This window comes from Scyliorhinus torazame, chromosome 1 (genome assembly GCF_047496885.1).
Source record: "Scyliorhinus torazame isolate Kashiwa2021f chromosome 1, sScyTor2.1, whole genome shotgun sequence".
Classification (NCBI taxonomy): domain Eukaryota; kingdom Metazoa; phylum Chordata; class Chondrichthyes; order Carcharhiniformes; family Scyliorhinidae; genus Scyliorhinus; species Scyliorhinus torazame.
Window position 1 is genome coordinate 262,518,714 of NC_092707.1, and position 15,325 is coordinate 262,534,038.

General features: G+C 53.1%; 1 protein-coding gene across 2 annotated transcripts in view; it reads left to right on the forward strand.

Moving 5' to 3' along the window:
* cfap61 (cilia and flagella associated protein 61) overlaps window positions 1-15,325 on the forward strand; it is a 584,187-nt gene that overhangs the window by 345,958 nt on the left and 222,904 nt on the right. The gene's annotated exons all lie outside the window — the stretch shown is intronic.

Consider the following 15,325-nt stretch of genomic DNA (forward strand, 5'->3'; position numbering starts at 1 on the left):
CTGCTCTCAGCAGGAGGCATCTCCAGGTACCTGTCAGTAATGGATGTGATTTCTGTAACCTGGTAAGGCAGGAAGAAAGTGTCTGGTGATTAGCTACAATCCCAGTGCATGTCCTGACATTTCTGTGCCTGTGTGCATATACTTGTCCAGTCTTTATTTATTTATTTTTAAAATGTTCTTATTCGGGGTTTGTCTTTTTATACAGAACAAAGACGAGCGTGAATATACACAGAAAATATATACCCCGGTTATCGTTCATTATACACATCAGTTGCGATTTCTTGTTTTTCAGCAGTTGCTTAGTTTTAGCCAGATCTCCTGCTCCCCTCTCCCCCTTTTCCTCCCGATCCCCCTCCCCTTGTCATCTGCCTTGCCTTCTTCGTTTGTCAGGGCTTCCAACCTACACCTGTTAGGGTGGCATGCTGCTACATATATTGTCAAGTGTTGTGTTTGGTTGGGTTCTATGCCACGTTGTCCCCCCCCCTTCCCGCCCTCTCTCTCTCCCCCGCTATCTTTCGGTTTGTGTCTGTGGTTCTTCTGTGGCTCCCCCCTCCCTCCCTCTGGCTTAATGGTTGCTAGCTGTTGGCTACAAACAGGTCTTGGAATAAATTGATAAATGGCTCCCACGTTTTGTGGAAGCCCTCTTCCGACCCAAAGATGGCAGATTTGATTTTCTCTATTTGGAGAAATTCCGACACCCAGTCTGCAGCTGTGAATCGTGCTGCTGATCGCCAGCTGAGCAGGGTGATTGGGGAGGCAAAGGCAAGGGCGTCAGCCCTCCTCCCCATAAAAAGTTCTGACTGTTCTGATACACCGAAGACTGCCACTCTCGGGCATGTCTCCACCCTCATCCCTACAACCTTAGACATTGCCTCGAAGAAGGCTGTCCAGAACCCAACAAGTGTGGGGCATGACTAGAACATGTGGGCATGGTTGGCCGGGCCTCCTTTGCACTGTACACATTTGTCCTCCACCTCCGGGAAGAACCTACTCATTTGGGTTCTGGTTAAGTGAGCTCTATGTACCACTTTCAGCTGCATTAGGCTTAGCCTTGCACATGTGGAGGTGGACCCTGTGCAGTGCTTAGCTCCAGAGTCCCCACCCTATTTCAAACCCCAGGTCTTCCTCCCATTTTTCCCTTGTCTCGCCCAGTGGTGTGCATGCCTTTCCCAGTAACCTCCCATGCAGTTTCCCCTCCCTAGGGTGGCCACATCCAGTCGGTTCTCTAATAGCAATTGTTGCAGTGGCCGTGCTATGTCTTTGTTTCCCTCCGTAAGAGGTTTTTGACCTGCATATATCTTAATTAATTTCCCCCGGTCAGTTGGAACTTCTCTGTTAGTTCCTCTAGTGATGTCAGCCTGTTGTCTGTGTAGAAGTCCCTGACTGTCAATGTCCCACTGTCCTGTCTCCACCTTTTGAAGGTGGCATCCATTTTGGCTGGCGCAAACCTGTGGTTGTTGCAGATGGGGGCCTTAATGGACATCTCGGGTAAACTGAAATGCTGTTGTAGTTGATTCCACAACCTGAGTGTGGCTATCACCACTGGGCTTACTGAGTGCCATGGCCAGTGCTGGAGGGAGGTCCCGGTGTGGGAGCCCTCCTCCATTCTTACCCATTCCTCTCCGGCTCCTATATCTACCCCTTTACCCTTTCCGCTGTGATAATATTGCAGGTTTGGAAGGGCTAGACCCCCCATGCTTCTTGTTCTCTGCAGGACCTTCTTGGGGATCCTTTCCGCTGAGTTGAAGAAGGCCTTGGGGATGTAGATTGGTATGGATCTGAACAGGAAGAGGAACCTGGGCAGTACATTCATCTTAATCGTGTGCAGCCTCCCTGCCAGGGAGAGTGGGAGTGTGTCCCATCTATGTGGATCTTTTTGATTCCCTTCACCAGGCTGGTCAGGTTCCACTCGTGGGTTTGTGTCCAATCATGGGCGATTTGGATCCCTAGGTAGCGGAATTTGTGGTGGGTCTGTTTGAATGGCAGTCCCTCCAGCTCTGCCTCTCCAGTTTGAAGGTTCACCATGAAGATGTCACTTTTGCTCAGGTTGAGTTTGTAGCCCAAGAAGGTTCCAAACTCTTTCAAGAGCACTGTGATTCCCTCCATGTTACTTTGTGGGTTCGATATGTAGAGGAGCAGGTCATCTGCATAGAGTGAGACTGCTATCTCCGCTCCGGATCCACTTCCAATTCTTATCCAGCCTGAGTGCAATCGTTAGTGGTTCAATCGCTGGACGAACAGCAGCGGGGACAGCTGTTTTCCCCGCCTTGTGCTTCTGTGCAGCTGGAAGTACTTACAGCTGCTGGTGTTGGTTTGTACTCTCGCAATGTGCAGGAGTTTCTTTTTTTTTAACAAACATTTTATTAAGGCATTTATGGTTTTATAACAACAAAAGATACAAATAAAAATGTAAACATAATTCAGTATGTAACACCCCCCAACCATCAACCATACCCCTCCAATATAGCTTATACACACAATTCCCAAGTCCTTCCATCTCCTCTTGCTGATCACGCCTAAACTAAACTAAACTAAACTAACGCCCCCTACCTCCCTCATTCCCTATCCCCCCCCCCTTATTGTATCTGCTAACAGTTTAATTTTCCCCGAAGAAGTTGATAAATGGCTGCCACCTCCGGACGAACCCTAACATTGATCTTCTTAGGGCGAACTTAAATTTCTCAAGCCTGAGAAACCGGTCATGTCGCTAACCTATACCCCCGATTTCGGGGGCTCCGAGTCCCTCCACGCTAATAAGATCCGTCTCCAGGCTACCAAGGAGGAAAAGGCCAAAACGTCAGCGTCTCTCGCTCCCTGGACTCCTGGGTCTTCCAACACTCCAAATATTGCCACCTCTGGACTCAGTGCTACCCTTGTTTTTAGCACAGTGGACATGGCATCGGCAAATCCCTGCCAGAATCCCCTAAGCTTCGGACATGCCCAAAACATATGGACCTGATTTGCAGGCCTTCCTGCACACCTCACACACCTGTCCTCTGCCCCAAAAAACCTACTCACCCGGGCCACCATCATGTGTTCCCGGTGAGCCACCTTGAATTGTATCAGGCTGAGCCTGGCACTTGATGGGGACATGTTGATTCTGCTCAGAGCATCCTCCCACAGACCTGCCTCTAGCTCCTTACCTCCCCTATCCGGGTTCCATCCACTCCATAAGCTCTTTATAAATTTCCGAGACCTTCCCCTCCCTCACCCCCATTTTAGAAACTACCTTATCCTGTATCCCCTGTGGCGGTAGAAGCGGAAATGGCGAAACCTGCCTTTGCACAAAGTCCCACACCTGTAGAAATGCTCCAACAGCATTTTCCTTACTCGCAGGGTTTTACCCGCCCACAGAAACCCAGAGATCACCGCATTAACCCACTTAAAAAAGGCCTTTGGTATTAAAAATAGGGAGACACTGGAAAACAAACAAAAATCTCGGGAGAACTGTCATCTTTACGGTCTGTACCCTCCCCGTTAGTGACAACGGGAGCATGTCCCACCTTAGAAAGTCTGCTCCCATCCCCTTGCCACTTGAATTCCCAAGTATCGCAAACTCCCTCCCACCAAACGGCAGCTCCCCCAGTCTCCTCTCCTGCCCCCTCGCCTGGATCACAAAAACGCGAACTGCAGCGTTGTGGGAGAAAAGGACATTTTGCTAAAGTTTGCCTGGCCAAGTCCAAAAACTCTAAATCGCAGGCCCGACCTTCAGACTCACAGGCCCGCAGATCCCGTAGTGTGGCAACGTGTCTGCCAGCTCCGCCCCCCCCCGGACACGTTATCGACCTTGTGTTGTTCATGGGGGCAGCTATCTTCCAGCCCGCACAGCGTGCGTGACTCACGGGGGCCGCCATCTTGGCCATCCTCGCCCACGCGGCCCGCCACCTGCGATTCATGGGGCCCGCCACCTTCCTCACCGCCCGACATGTGCGACCGACGGGGGCCGCCATCTTGGAACCGCCCCAGCACCTCCGACCACGCTGGCTACCCGCAACTCAACGCGGTCACCCTTGACCAGTCGCGACTCAAAACACCTCCGGAGCTCTATGATGACCGTCCGGGTAAATGGACACGAAATGCCCTGCCTCTTCGACTCCGGGAGCATAGACAGCTTCATTCATCCAGACATGGTAAGACGCTGCTCGCTACCAATCTTCCCGGTGCATCAAACCATCTCCCTCGCCTTTGTGTCGCACTCGGTGCAGGTCCGAGGGTGCACTACCGCAACCCTCGCAATACAGGGCGCCGAGTACGCCAACTTTAAATTATATGTACTCCCCGACCTCTGCGCTCCTCTTCTATTGAGACTGGATTTCCAATGTAACCTCAGGAGCCTAACCCTGAAGTTCGGCGGGCCCCTACCCCCACTCACCGTATGTAGCCTCGCGACCCTAAAGATCGATCCTCCCCCGCTCTTCACAAATCTCACCGCCGACTGCAAACCAGTCGCCACCAGAAGCTGGCGGTACAGCATCCAGGACAGGACTTTTATCAGATCCAAGGTCCAACGACTCTTGCGGGAGGGAATCATCGAGGCCAGCAATAGCCCCTGGAGAACCCAGGTGGTGGTCGTCAGGACCGGGGAAAAGAACCGGATGGTTGTAGATTACAGCCAAACCATAAACCGGTACATGCACCTCGATGCGTACCCCCTTCCCCGGACCGCAGATATGGTTAATCACATCGCGCACTACCGGGTGTTCTCCACGGTGGATCTGAATTCTGCGTACCACCAGCTCCCAATCCGCCCGGGGGACCGCCACTACACGGCTTTTGAGGTAGACGGCTGCCTCTTCCACTTCCTCCGGGTCCCCTTTGGCGTCACGAACGGGGTCTCGATCTTCCAAAGAACGATGGACCGAATGGTGGACCAGTACGGGCTGAGGGCCACATTTCCGTACTTGGACAACGTCACCATCTGCGACCATGATCAGCAGGACCACAATGCCAACCTCCAGAGATTTCTCCAAACCGTCCGAACCCTTAACCTCACTTACAACAAGGAGAAATGCATTTTCTGCACAACCAGACTAGCCATCCTCGGCTACGTCGTGGAAAACGGGGTTCTAGGAGCCGACCCCGGCCGTATGCGCCCCTTCCTGCAACTCCCCCTTCCCCACTGCCCCAAGGCCCTGAAAAGATGCCTCGGGTTCTTTTCATATTACGCCCAGTGGGTCCCCAACTTTGCGGACAAAGCCCGCCCACTAATCAAGGCCACCATCTTCCCACTGGCGGCTGAGGCCCGCCAGGCCTTCAGCTGCATCAAGGCGGATATCGCCAAAGCCGCGATGCGTGCGGTGGACGAATCCGTCCCCTTCCAGGTGGAGAGCGACACATCAGAAGTCACCCTCGCCACTACCCTCAATCAGGCAGGCAGGCCAGTAGCGTTTTTTTCACGAACCCTCACCACCTCCGAAACTCGACACTCCTCAGTCGAAAAGGAAGCCCAGGCCATCGTGGAAGCCGTGCAGCACTGGAGGCACTACCTCGCTGGTAGGTTTACCCTCGTCACCAACCAACGATCGGTAGCCTTCATGTTCGATAATACACTGCGGGGCAAGATCAAGAATGATAAGATCTTGAGGTGGAGGATCGAACTCTCCACCTATAATTACGATATAATATATCGTCCTGGGAAGCTCAACGAACCCCCAGATGCCCTGTCCCGCGGCACATGCGCCAGCGTGCAAGATAACCGACTACGTGCTATCCACGATGATCTCTGCCACCCGGGGGTCACCTGGCTTCTCCACTACATCAAGGCCCGCAACCTGCCCTACTCCACTGAGGAGGTCAGAGCCATGACCAGGGACTGCCAAATCTGTGCGGAGTTTAAACCGCACTTCTATCGACCAGATAAGGCCCACCTGGTAAAGGCATCCCGGCCCTTTGAACGCCTCAGTATCGATTTCAAAGGGCCCCTCCCCTCCAACAACCGCAACACATATTTCCTCAACATCATCGACGAGTTCTCCCGCTTCCCCTTTGCAATCCCTTGCCCCGACATGACTGTGGCCACCGTCATTAAAGCCCTCCATAGTGTCTTCAACCTGTTTGGTTTCCCCACGTACGTTCACAGTGACCGGGGCTCGTCGTTCATGAGCGGCGAACTGCGTGAGTACCTGCTCAGTAAGGGCATCGCCTCGAGCAGGACTACCAGTTATAACCCCCAGGGGAAACGGGCAGGTGGAGAGGGAGAACGCAACGGTCTGGAAGACCGTCCTCCTGGCCCTACGATCTAGGAATCTCCCAGTTCCCCACTGGCAGGAGGTCCTCCCCGACGCACTCCACCCTATTAGGTCCCTACTTTGCACGGCCACAAACGAGACTCCTCATGACCGCCTATTTGTTTTCCCAAGGAAATCCACCTCCGGGGCCTCGCTTCCGTCCTGGCTGAAGACACCGGGGCCCGTCCTGCTCCGCAAACACATCAGGAGCCATAGGTCCGACCCCCTGGTCGAGAGGGTCCAGCTCCTACACTCCAACTCCCAGTACGCATACATCTAACACCCCGACGGCCGACAGGATACGGTCTCCCTCCGGGACCTGGCATCCGCAGGATCCACTACCACCGCCACCCCATCTTACCCCGCCCAACCCACGCTGACCAGCGCCCGCACCCCTACATGGCACTCGCACCCCCTCCCGCCCGCCATTCCCCCTTCACCGACCCACAGGAATGAAGCCCAGAAGACACGCTCCCGGAGTCCACGTCTGTGCCTGCACCGGCGACTTCACTACCGATGCCAGCATGGCTGAGTTCAACGCCCGGGCCAGCTGTGATACCAGAGCTTCGGCAATCACAACGCACAATCCGTGCGCCGGACAGGCTGAACTTATGAACCCTTCACCCCCGCCGGACTTCATTTTTTTTAACAGGGGTGAACGTGGTGAATGTATTGCTGTAACAATTCACCATGTGCATATCTGTATTACATGTGGGCTCCACCTATGGACCATTGTAAGGTATTACCTATGATGTAGCATGTTGGGGCCTGTGTGGGCTACGCCCCTGGCTCCACCCCTTGAGGGGAGGTATAAAGAGCAGTCGCCCTGTAGGCGGCTCCCACTAACAGATCAGTCGCAGGCAGGCACTGTTCTAGTTGATTAAAGCCACAGTTTACTTCTATTCCTGGTTTTGTGTGAATTGATGGTCGCATCATGCCTGCCTTTGACAAATCCCATCTGGTCCTCCCCCATCACTCCCGGTACACAATCCTCTTTCCTCGAGACCAAAACCTTGGCCAGCAATTTGGTGTCAACATTCAGTAGGGAGATTGGTCTGTATGACCCGCATTGTTATGGGTCCTTCTCCTGCTTCAGGATCAATGAAATCGAAGCCTGTGACATTGTTGGGGGAAGAACAACCTGCTCCCTTGCCTCATTAAATGCCCTCACCAGCCCCCCAGAAAACTTCTTATAAAATTCCACTGGATATCCGTCCGGAACAGGGGCCTTACCCAACTGCGTGGCCTCCAATCCCTCTACTACTTCCACAATCCCGATTGGGGCTCCCAGCCCTCCACAAACCCTTCCTCCACCTTCGGAAACTCCAAATCCTCCAAGACGTTCCTCATCCCCTCCACCCCAGCTGGGGGCTCCAACTCATACAGCAACTGTAAAATTCCTTGAAACACCCCGTTCACCCCCGCTGGGTCCAAAATCGTGTTCCCCCCTCTATCTATCACTCTTCCTATCTCCCTGACCGCCTCCCTTTTCCTGAACTGGTGTGCTAGCGTCCTACTGGTCTTCTCCCCATATTCATACACCGCCCCTCTCGCCTTCCTCAACTTTCCTACCGCCTTCCCTGTGGATATCAGATCAAACTCCATCTGCAGCTTCTGCCGCTCCTTCAGCAACCCCGCCTTTGGGGCGTCCAAGTACCTCTATCCACCTGGAGGATCTCCCAAACCATCCTATCCATCTGTGCCTGTTCCACCTTCTCCTTATGAGCCCGTACCAAAATCAGCTCCCCTGTAACTACTGCCTTCAGTGCCTCCCATACTGTTGCTGCCGAAACCTCCCCTGTGTCATTTATCTCCACATAATTCTGGATGGCCTCCCTCACCCACCTGCACACCTCCTCATCCGCTAACAGTCCTACATCCAATCTCCATTGCGGGCGCTGATCCCCCTCCTTGCTCACCCGTAAATCCAACCAGTCTGGGGCATGGTCCAACATGACAATCGCCGAATACTCGGCATTCACCACCCCTGCCAGCAAAGCCATGTTCAAAACAAAAAAATCAATCCGGGAGTACACTTTGTGTACATGGGAGAAAAAAGAAACTTCATTCGCTCTTGGTCGTCCAGACCTCCATGGATCTACCCCTCCCATCTGTTCCATAAACCCCTTGAGTTCCTCGCAGCAGCTGGCACCCTCCCTCACCTTGCACTCGACTGATCCAACCTTGGATTTATAACCGTATTAAAGTCCCCCCCACCAATAATCAGCCTATGTGAGTCTAAGTCCGGAATCTTTCCCAACACCCACCTCATAAACTCCGCATCGTTCCAGTTTGGTGTATAGATATTCACTAATACCACCGGCATCCCCTCCAACTTCCCACTCACCATAACGTACCTACCCCCGAGTCCGCCACTATGCTCCATACCTCAAATGACACCCGTTTATTGATCAAGAGCGCTACCCACGTAGTTTTAGAGTGTAGCCCGTGAATGGAATACCTGCCCAACCCACCCCTTCTTCAGCCTAGTCTGATCCACTACCCTCAGGCGTGTCTCCTGTAGCATTGCCACGCCCACCTCTTCAAACTCTTCAAATGCGTGACGCGCCCCCCCCCCCCCCCCCCCCCCCACCCCTGCCGATCAACAATAACCCTTCTAAGGCCAGTCTCCAGCCCATATCCCGCACTTCCTCAGGCCCACCCTCGGGTGCCCACCGTCATCGACCTCCAATTTGGCTTCAAGCACTAGTCCCTCCCCTGTCAGCAGATCAGCACCCCACCTCCCTCCATCCCCCCCCTCCCCCCTCCCCCATAACAAACTAACAATCCCAACCCCCCTCAACAAACCTTTCACCTGCTCACCACCTACTGCGCTTCCGTGAGCTAGCCCGCCCAGCTAGCCCTGGTAGCCCCCGCCCATGGCGCCAAGCATCCTACCCCCACTGATCTCCCTCCACCCCCCCCCCCCGCTCGAACATACATATGCAAAACATGACAACCCCCAACAAATACAAAGAAGAAAATTCCACCCACCATCCCCTATTAAGAACAAAGTTAACCCACATGCAAAACTGAGCAAAGGCCCAAAACGTAGTGCAAGACAATACATACAAAACCCAAAGAGAAAGAGATTTAGCAGCCTCTCAATAACACAACTACCCCAAGTTCAATGTCCTCCATCACCTGCCAGTCCCCTGTCCTTAACAAAGTTCATCGCCTCATCTGGCGATCCAAAATAAAGTTCCTGGCCCTCATAAGTGACCTTCAAACGCACTGGGTACAACATGCCGAACTTCACCTCCTCCTTAAAGAGGGCCGATTTCACCTTGTTGAAACTCGGCCTTCTGTTGGCCTGTTCCACACCCAAGTGCTGGTTAATACGCAGCTCGGTGCCTTCCCATATGCAGCTCCTCGTCTGCCTGGCCCACCTCAAGATCTGTTCCTTGTCCAGGAACCAGTGCATTCAGTATTATTCCTTGTGTCTGAATAAAGCTCGTAGTTTTACAGTTGAAGTAGATGCTCTATTGTGTGAGTTTGTTCTCTCTCCAGTGCTTATACTATTTGTTACATGAGAGCTGTCTGTCTGTGTCCTGCTCACCAGCTGCCATTCCTGTGAAGAATGCCGCCTGACTTCCTGCCTGTCCATTATATACATCTCTGGTGCTCGCTCTAGTGGTTACTTAGTTGTAGTGTATTTACATTAACCCCTTGTGTATATACAGTGATGCATATCACGACACATTCGTACCACTATCGCCCTCGGCGACACATTCCTCAGCGGTTTCCTCATCAGCGCTCTGTGTGCCCTGTCCACCTCCAAGGGGTGAGCAAATGCACCTTCCCCCAGCAGTTTCTCGAACATACGCGCCACATATGTCCCTGCATCCGATCCCTCGCTGCCCTCCGGGAGGCCAACAATCCTCATGTTCTGACTGCGCGATCTGTTGCCCAAATCCTCCAATTTCTCTTGCAGCCTCTTCTGGTGTTCCTTCATTAGTCCCATCTCCACCGCCATCGCTGCTCATCATGCTCAGCAACCGCCTCTTGCACCTTTTGCATCACCTGGCCCTGGACTTCCAATTTCTGCTCCACACGGTCAATCCCTTTTTAAAAAAAAATATTTTATTGAAAATTTTTGGTCAACCATCACAGTACATTGTGTATCCTTTACACAATAATATAACAGTATAAATAACAATGACCTGTTTTATAAACAAAGAATAAATAATATACAACAAAAACTAAAACTAAATAGCAACTGCCTTGTCTCGATAAACACTCTCCAAAAATATGATTTAACAGTCCAATATACAATTATTTATAGCAACGACCTACACATATTATACATATATATTAACAACCCTGAGACTCCTTCTGGTTCCTCCCCCCCCCCCCCCCCCCCCCCCCCCCCCCCCCCCCCCCCCCCCCCCCCCCCCCGGGCTGCTGCTGCTGCCTTCTTCTTTTCCATTCCCTCTATCTTTCTGTGAGGTATTCGACGAACGGTTGCCACCGCCTGGTGAACCCTTGAGCCGATCCCCTTAGGACGAACTTAATCCGTTCCAGCTTTATAAACCCTGCCATGTCATTTATCCAGGTCTCCACCCCCGGGGGCTTGGCTTCCTTGCACATCAACAGTATCCTGCGCCGGGCTACTAGGGACGCAAAGGCCAAAACATCGGCCTCTCTCGCCTCCTGCACTCCCGGCTCTTGTGCAACCCCAAATATAGCCAACCCCCAGCTTGGTTCGACCTGGACCCCCACTACTTTCGAAAGCACCTTTGTCACCCCCACCCAGAACCCCTGTAGTGCCGGACATGACCAGAAAATGTGGGTGTGATTCGCTGGGCTTCTCGAGCATCTCGCACACCTATCATCTACCCCCAAAAATTTACTGAGCCGTGCTCCAGTCATATGCGCCCTGTGTAACACCTTAAATTTAATCAGGCTTAGCCTGGCACACGAGGACGATGAGTTTACCCTACTTAGGGCATCCGCCCACAGCCCCTCCTCAATCTCCTCCCCCAGCTCTTCTTCCCATTTCCCTTTCAGCTCATCTACCATAATCTCCCCCTCGTCCCTCATTTCCCTATATATATCTGACACCTTACCGTCCCCCACCCATGTCTTTGAGATTACTCTGTCCTGCACCTCATGCGTCGGGAGCTGCGGGAATTCCCTCACCTGCTGCCTCGCAAAAGCCCTCAGTTGCATATACCGGAATGCATTCCCTTGGGGCAACCCATATTTCTCGGTCAGCGCTCCCAGACTTGCAAACTTCCCATCTACAAACAGATCTTTCAGTTGCGTTACTCCTGCTCTTTGCCATATTCCAAATCCCCCATCCATTCTCCCCGGGGCAAACCTATGGTTATTTCTTATCGGGGACCCCACCAAGGCTCCCGTCTTTCCCCTATGCCGTCTCCACTGGCCCCAAATTTTCAAAGTCGCCACCACCACCGGGCTTGTGGTGTATTTCTTCGGTGAGAACGGCAATGGGGCCGTCACCATAGCTTGTAGGCTAGTCCCCCTACAGGACGCCCTCTCCAATCTCTTCCACACCGCTCCCTCCTCTTCTCCCATCCACTTACTCACCATTGAGATATTGGCGGCCCAGTAGTACTCACTTAGGCTCGGTAGTGCCAGCCCCCCCCTATCCCTACTACGCTGTAAGAATCCCTTCCTCACTCTCGGGGTCTTCCCGGCCCACACAAAACTCATGATACTCTTTTCGATCCTTTTGAAAAAAGCCTTCGTGATCACCACCGGGAGGCACTGAAACACAAAGAGGAATCTCGGGAGGACTACCATTTTAACCGCCTGCACCCTCCCTGCCAGTGACAGGGATACCATGTCCCATCTCTTGAAGTCCTCCTCCATTTGTTCCACCAATCGCGTTAAATTTAACCTATGCAATGTACCCCAATTCTTGGCTATCTGGATCCCCAAGTAACGAAAGTCCCTTGTTACCTTCCTCAGTGGAAAGTCCTCTATTTCTCTGCTCTGCTCCCCTGGATGCACCACAAACAGCTCACTTTTCCCCATGTTCAGTTTATATCCTGAGAATTCTCCAAACTCCCGAAGTGTCTGCATTATCTCTGGCATCCCCTCCGCCGGGTCCGCTACATATAACAACAAATCATCCGCATACAGAGATACCCGGTGTTCTTCTCCTCCTCTAAGTACTCCCCTCCACTTCTTGGAACCCCTCAATGCTATTGCCAGGGGCTCAATCGCCAGTGCAAACAGTAATGGGGACAGAGGGCATCCCTGCCTTGTCCCTCTATGGAGCCGAAAGTATGCAGATCCCCGTCCATTCGTGACCACACTCGCCACTGGGGCCCTATACAACAGCTGCACCCATCCAACATACTCATCTCCAAAACCAAATCTCCTCAGCACCTCCCACAAATAATCCCACTCCACTCTATCAAATGCTTTCTCGGCATCCATCGCCACCACTATCTCCGCTTCCCCCTCTGGTGGGGGCATCATCATTACCTCTAGCAGCCTCCGTATATTCGTATTCAGCTGTCTCCCCTTCACAAACCCAGTTTGGTCCTCATGGACCACCCTCGGGACACAATCCTCTATCCTCATTGCCATTACCTTGGCCAGAATCTTAGCGTCTACATTTAGGAGGGAAATAGGTCTATAGGACCCGCATTGCAGCGGGTCCTTTTCCTTCTTTAGGAGAAGCGATATCGTTGCCTCAGACATAGTCGGGGGCAGCTGTCCCCTTTCCATTGCCTCATTAAAGGTCCTCATCAGTAGCGGGGCGAGCAAGTCCACATATTTCCTGTAAAATTCAACTGGGAATCCATCCGGTCCCGGAGCCTTCCCCACCTGCATGCTCCTAATTCCTTTCACTACTTCCTCTATTTCAATCTGTGCTCCCAGTCCCACCCTTTCCTGCTCCTCCACCTTGGGAAATTCCAGCCGGTCCAGAAAGCCCATCATTCTCTCCCTCCCATCCGGGGGTTGAACTTCGTATAATTTTTTATAAAATGCCTTGAACACTCCATTCACTCTCTCCGCTCCCCGCTCCATCTCTCCTTCCTCATCCCTCACTCCCCCTATTTCCCTCGCTGCTCCCCTTTTCCTCAATTGGTGGGCCAGCAACCTGCTCGCCTTCTCCCCATATTCGTACTGTACACCCTGTGCCTTCCTCCACTGTGCCTCTGCAGTACCCGTTGTCAGCAAGTCAAATTCTACGTGTAGCCTTTGCCTTTCCCTGTACAGTCCCTCCTCCGGTGCCTCCGCATATTGCCTGTCCACCCTCAGAAGTTCTTGCAGCAACCGCTCCCGTTCCCTACTCTCCTGCTTTCCTTTATGTGCCCTTATTGATATCAGCTCCCCTCTAACCACTGCCTTCAGCACCTCCCAGACCACTCTCACCTGGACCTCCCCATTATCATTGAGTTCCAAGTACTTTTCAATGCACCCCCTCACCCTTAGACACACCCCCTCATCTGCCATTAGTCCCATGTCCATTCTCCAGGGTGGGCGCCCTTCTGTTTCCTCCCCTATCTCCAAGTCCACCCAATGTGGAGCGTGATCCGAAATGGCTATAGCCGTATACTCCGTTCCCCTCACCTTCGGGATCAACGCCCTTCCCAAAACAAAAAAGTCTATTCGCGAATAGACTTTGTGGACATAGGAGAAAAACGAAAACTCCTTACTCCTAGGTCTGCTAAATCTCCACGGGTCTACTCCTCCCATCTGCTCCATAAAATCTTTAAGCACCTTGGCTGCTGCCGGCCTCCTTCCAGTCCTGGACCTCGACCTGTCCAGCCCTGGTTCCAACACCGTATTGAAATCTCCCCCCATTACCAACTTTCCCACCTCTAGGTCCGGGATGCGTCCTAGCATACGCCTCATAAAGTTGGCATCATCCCAGTTCGGGGCATATACGTTTACCAAAACCACCGTCTCCCCCTGTAGTTTGCCACTCACCATCACGTATCTGCCCCCGCTATCCGCCACTATAGTCTTTGCCTCAAACATTACCCGCTTCCCCACTAATATAGCCACCCCCCTGTTTTTCGCATCTAGCCCCGAATGGAACACCTGCCCCACCCAACCTTTGCATAGTCTCACCTGGTCTATCAGTTTCAAGTGCGTTTCCTGTAACATAACCACGTCTGCCTTATTTCTTAAGGTGTGCGAGTACCTGTGCCCTCTTTATCGGCCCGTTCAGCCCTCTCACGTTCCACGTGATCAGCCGGGTTGGGGGGCTTTTTACCCCCCCCCCCCCCTTGTCGATTAGCCATCCCCTTTTTCCAGCTCCTCACCCGGTTCCCACGCAGCTGTGTCCCCCCCAGGCGGTGCCCCCCCGCCCATCCCACCCCATACCAGCTCCCCCCTCTCCCCAGCAGCAGCAGCCCAATAATTCCCCCCTCCCACCCCCCCCGCTAGATCCCCCACGAGCGTAGTTACACCCCCCATGTTGCTCCCAGAAGTCAGCAAACTCTGGCCGACCTCGGCTTCCCCCCGTGACCTCGGCTCGCATCGTGCGACGCCCCCTCCTTCCTGCTTCCCTATTCCCGCCATGATTATCATAGCGCGGGAACCGAGCCCGCGCTTCCCCCTTGGCCCCGCCCCCAATGGCCAACGCCCCATCTCTTCCACCTCCTTTCCTCCCCCCACCACCTCCTGTGGAAGAGAGAAAAGTTACCACATCGCAGGATTAATAACATAAAACTCCTCTTTCCCCCCTTTTTACCCCCCTCTTCGCCCCCCATACTCGCCCCACTCGCAGCATTCCGAATTTTATCTTCTTTTTGTGAAGCACCGCCTTGGCCCGATTAAAGCTCGCCCTCCTTCTCGCCACCTCCGCACTCCAGTCTTGGTATACGCGGATCACCGCGTACTCCCACTTACTGCTCCGAGTTTTCTTTGCCCATCTAAGAACCATCTCTCTGTCCTTAAAACGGAGGAATCTCACCACTATGGCTCTAGGAATTTCTCCTGCTCTCGGTCCTCGCGCCAACACTCGGTATGCTCCCTCCACCTCCAGCGGACCCGCCGGGGCCTCCGCTCCCATTAACGAGTGCAGCATCGTGCTCACATATGCCCCGACGTCCGCTCCCTCCGCACCTTCAGGAAGACCAAGAATCCTTAGGTTGTTCCTCCTCGCG